Raw genomic sequence first — 6,000 nt, 5'->3', positions numbered from 1 at the left:
TGAAAATGTATACAAGGCTTGAAAATGTGTACAAGACTATAGCCTTGTGAATTTGTCAAATTTTGCTTGAAAATGTATACAAGGCTATAAATTGTGAATTTGTCAAACTTGGCTTGAAAATGTGTACAAAGCTTGAACAATTTGTACAAGACTATAGCCTTGTGAATTTGTCAAATTTGGCTTGAAAATGTGTACAAGGCTATAAGCCTTGTGAATTTGTCAAATTTTGCTGGAAAATGTGTACAAGACTTGAAAATGTGTACAAGACTATAGCCTTGTGAATTTGTCAAATTTTGCTGGAAAATGTATACAAGGCTATAGCCTTGTGAATTTGTCAAATTTTGCTTGAAAATGTGTACAAGGCTTGAAAATGTGTACAAGACTATAGCCTTGTGAATTTGTCAAATTTGGCTTGAAAATGTATACAAGGCTTGAAAATGTCTACAAGAATATAGCCTTGTGAATTTGTCAAATTTTGCTGGAAAATGTATACAAGGCTATAGCCTTGTGAATTTGTCAAATTTTGCTGGAAAATGTGTGCAAGGCTACAGCCTTGTGAATTTGTCAAATTTTGCTTGAAAATGTGTACAAGGCTTGAAAATGTGTACAAGACTATAGCCTTGTGAATTTGTCAAATTTGGCTTGAAAATGTATACAAGGCTTGAAAATGTCTACAAGAATATAGCCTTGTGAAATAGTCAAATGTTGCTTGAAAATGTATACAAGGCTATAGCCTTGTGAATTTGTCAAATTTGGCTTAAAATGTGACCAAGGCTATAGCCTTGTGAATTTATCAAATTTTGCTTGAAAATGTGTACAAAGCTTGAACAATTTGTACAAGACTATAGCCTTGTGAATTTGTCAAATTTGGCTTAAAAATGTATACAAGGCTATAGCCTTGTGAATTTATACAATTTGGCTTGAAAATATATACATATAGCCTTGTGAATTTGTCAAATTTGGCTTGAAAATGTATACAAGGCTTGAAAATGTGTACAAGACTATAGCCTTGTGAATTTGTCAAATGTTCCTTGAAAATGTATACAAGGCCTTGTGAATTTGTCAAATTTGGCTTGAAAATGTGTACAAGGCTATAGCCTTGTGAATTTGTCAAATTTTGCTTGAAAATGTGTACAAGGCTTGAAAATGTGTACAAGACTATAGCCTTGTGAATTTATCAATTTTGGCTTGAAAATGAATACAAGTCTATAGCCTTGTGAATCTATCAAATGTTGCGTGAGAAATGCTTGAAAATGTGTACAAGTTATAGCCTTGTGAATTTATCCAATTTGGCTTGAAGCCTTGTGAATTTGTCAAATTTGGCTTGAAAATGTGTACAAGGCTTGTGAATTTATCAAACTTTGCTTGAAAATGTATACAAGGCTATAGTCTTGTGAATTTGTCAAATTTGGCTTGAAAATGTGTGCAAGGCTAAAGCCTTGTGAATTTGTCAAATTTTGCTTGAAAATGTGTACAAGGCTTGAAAATGTGTACAAGACTATAGCCTTGTGAATTTGTCAAATTTGGCTTGAAGATGTATAAAAGGCTTGAAAATGTGTACAAGAGTATAGCCTTGTGAATTTGTCAAATTTGGCTTGAAAATGTGACCAAGGCTATAAGCCTTGTGAATTTGTCAAATTTTGCTTCAAAATGTGTACAAGGCTTGAAAATGTGTACAAGACTATGAATTGTGAATTTGTCAAATTTGGCTTGAAAATGTATACAAGGCTATAGCCTTGTGAATTTATCAAATTTGGCTTGAAAATGTATACAAGGCTTGTGAATTTGTCAAATTTTGCTTGAAAATGTGTACAAGGCTTGAAAATGTGTACAAGACTATAATAGCCTTGTGAATTTGTCAAATTTGGCTTGAAAATGTATACAAGGCTTGAAAATGTGTACAAGACTATAGCCTTGTGAATTTGTCAAATTTTGCTTGAAAATGTGTACAAGGATATTATTGCCTTGTGAATTTGTCAAATTTTGTAGAAAAATGTGTACAAGGCTTTAAAATGTACACAAGGCTATGGCCTTGTGAATTTGTCAAATTTGGCTCGAAAATGTGTACAAGGCTTGAAAATGTGTACAAGACTATAGCCTTGTGAATTTGTCAAATTTGGCTTGAAAATGTGTGCAAGGCTATAGCCTTGTGAATTTGTCAAATTTTGCTTGAAAATGTGTACAAGGCTATAGCCTTGTGAATTTGTCAAATTTTGCTTGAAAATGTGTACAAGGCTTGAAAATGTGTACAAGACTATAGCCTTGTGAATTTATCAAATTTGGCTTGAAAGTGTATACAAGACTATAGCCTTGTGAATTTGTCAAATTTACCTTGAAAATGTATATAAGGCAATAGCCTTGTGAATTTATCAAATTTGGCTTGAAAATGTCTGCCTTGTGAATCTTTCAAATTTGGCTTGAAAATGCTTAAAAATGTGTACAAGACTATAGCCTTGTTAACTTATCAAATTTGGCATGAAAATGTATACAAGGCTATATTTAGCTTTGTGAATCTTTCAAATTTGGCTTGAAATCTATATAACCTTGTGAATTTATCAGATTTTGCTTGATAATGTGTACAAGGGGCCTTTTGAGTTTGGCAAATTTTGCAATAAAATGTGAACAAGTCTTTGGCCTTGTGAATTTATCAAATTTTGCTTGAACATGTGTACAAGGCTATAAGCCTTGTGAATACATCACATTGTGCTGGATAAAAAATGTATAGCCTTGTTGCATTTTCATTCAGTTGAGCTTGAATTTCTCTGGGTTCGTTCATTCAAGCCTTGCATACCAAATGACACTGTTGACTTTGGTGCTGCTTCATGGGTGACAATCTGTCCTTATGAGATGCAGTTGTTAATACCAACTTGCATTTGGTTCATATGTAAGAATAAAGCAATTTTTCTTGCACTAGTCTCGTTTTGACAATCTGATTGAACAGAGTACGATTCTAATGCAATAGTACTTATAATCTTGCAGTTAAGTACACCGACACATGTGAATATTAAAGATGCTTATGTAAAATAATTATATTTCGGTTATACAAAATAATGAGCAGCCATATGAAGTAGGGAGATAGGTCCATGGTGCGGAGAGAACTTAAACAAGATATAAATCCTTTGACCATTGATAAACGAAGGTATTGAAATTTCCTTTTTAACAACAGCACCTACGCTAGGAGTGAGAAGCTGCGTTGAACAAATTCATATTTGGAAAATATTTTGATTAATGTCTTCTTACTACACAGTAATGTCATGATATTATAAAGAACATGAGTTTACAAGAGTTATTAATAGACAATATTAAATTGTAGTAAATAGTTTATAAAAGTTGGTATAAAATACTTATATACAAAACAAGTGTTATACAAAGATTCTGCTATAAAATTGACACCCTCTAAAACTTACTATTTTGAATGAGTTTATTGTGTAGGAATTAGTAATTCAAATGTGCTTAATGACACAATTAGAACTTATCACAACAATTTGTTTTAATTTCAATATGAAAGCACCCTAATTTGAGCATCAATTTATTACAAATTACTCACAGAGTAACATTCGATCAGTTTGATGCAAATACCACAGGTTGGTTCTATGTGTTTATTGAAAATGACAGGATACTAATGATGTAAAGTATCTTTAAGAAATTAGAAATGAGACCTTTCTGTAAAGGATTAAATAACGCAGAGAGTGGTACATAGAACAGGTGGGGGAACACTGTCAACAGGGGGAAAAAATAAAAATACAAATCAAATGATAAAACATAGACTTGTGGACAAGTCGTTTAATCGGTCCAACGCGGTGAGAGAGTCGAGTTGTGGCGGTGCTCTCGCGAGATCACTGCTAGTAGTAGAAATCTACTAGTAGAAATCGGAGAGCCAGCAGTTCGCGCGAAAGAGCAGTGATCTCGCGAGTGCACCGCCACAACTCGACTCTCTCACCGCGTGGAACCGATTTAACGACTTGTCAACAAGTCTACATTAAACAGTGACATGAATGTTCCAATCCAACAACTTATTACACACAGCAATAAATGTCATGAAGCCTTATTTCATAACCACTGCTTAATTGCAAGCAAAACAAAGAGCTTGGTAGTTTGCTTGCCTGAAGTTCTTCTAAGTAGATGAGTATTGGTACACACACTGCAGTGGCAAATCTTCTTAAAATTCACATTTTCTGTAGTTCACATTTCTGCTCAGCCTAGCTTACCGGAGAACAACTCATGAATTAAAATTTTGGGCCAAGATCAGCTACAAGTAGACTTTGTGTGTAAAATAAATGACATTAAGTACAAATTAATCCAATAAATATGATATAAAAATTTGTTTCAAAATACTGAGTACAAGGTCAGTGTTAAAAATGGTTTTATTTAATTTGAATATTCAAAATAGACTACAAATTTGTGTTAACAGCATGTGAAAATTGTTAATATCAAATGGAATAAAAAAAAACACATTTGGTTAACACATAATATAAAACACTAGGCATAAAAATATCTTTCTGGTATTGAAACTAAGGAATCCTCTAAAGTGACTGTCACTTTGGCCCATAGGGTGTCATGACTGATTGGTTTAGAGCAAGGGAGCTGAGATAAATTAAGAAATGAAATAAAGTGGCCCAGTGACCAGGGGTAATATTAATGTTGAAGCACCATGAACGTCACTGAGGGTTGAAAATGAGCGATAAATAAGAAGCCAATTATATTCTTATTACTTTTATTTAAGATACTTGTCCGTGATTAAGTTGAAGACATCAAAGTCTAAGAAACCCACTAAATCAGGTACTGCAGGGACTGAAAACCCATTAAATCAGGTACTTTAGGGACTGAAAACCCAATCCACATGCAAGGTTACTGTCCGACAGGGAAATCAAACCAGGCTCTACAAAAGCTAACTTTGCACAATGACATTTGTGGACTAGAGGCCTATATCAACTGGTACCAAATAAGGGAATAAATGTGTTGCGACTAGTTCTTTCACGGCCGTTTAAAACAGGCAGGGTTGAATTGTCGTGTGATAAAGGCCCGAGCCGAAGACGAGGGCTTTTATCACATGGCAATTCGACCATGCAAGTTTTTTAACAACCGTGAAAGAACTAGTAGCTACCCTTTTATTCCCATTCATATATACCTTTTTAGAAAAAAAGCATACTTAAGTAAGAAACTCTATAAACTTATTTGTTTCCGAGTGCTTGAGCTCTGTATGTTTCTACCTCCATGGTATGTACAGTACATGTTACATATACATGTACAACGTCCGTCACATGCGGGTATAGTCTTGGTGCGTATTCGCTGGTTTTTCTTTCACACACAGCGCGGCCAACTCACAGACATCGCCCGTAACAAGAAACGTCTTGCATCAAGACTAGCGGGGAGTCTCTGCTCACAACCGGTTATAAATACTGGTCATTATCAAAGGTTTAACCAACCCCACATGACGCGCTATCCACCAATAGGAATAGCGAAACTGTTTGAGGTATTTATGAATGCATGTTTTTGATTAGCTTAACAAAAAATTATGAACTATTAAATTGAACAACACAATCAAACACGAGAGTTGTTTAAGCAGCATTTCTAAAACAACATTCTTCCAAAAACATTGATTATATACTACACAATGTAAATATAAAAATAGCATGGAGTTAATAATAAATTTATGCTACATGTAGAGTAATGGTAAAATTGCAGAATTATTAAACATACAAACAAAAATAAGTACCAATAACAGGATTAAGAACACCAGAATGTTAGATATGTGAGGAAAACCATAAATGGAGGAAACCCAGACAACCATGTAGGAAATTAAAACACAATCCAAATGCAAAGCTCTGGTCTGAGGTAAGATTTGAACCAGGGTCCACAGAGGTGAAAGGCATGAAAGGAAACCACAGAGAAAAACTAATTCCCACAAAGTATGACTATAATTTATGTGGATTTAGTGCAGTTATAAAAAGTGAATCACAAACATTTTCATAAACACACATACATCGAATTATTATTTCA

Source organism: Asterias rubens, chromosome 11 (assembly GCF_902459465.1).
Source record: "Asterias rubens chromosome 11, eAstRub1.3, whole genome shotgun sequence".
NCBI lineage: Eukaryota > Metazoa > Echinodermata > Asteroidea > Forcipulatida > Asteriidae > Asterias > Asterias rubens.
This window is presented reverse-complemented; position numbering follows the sequence as displayed.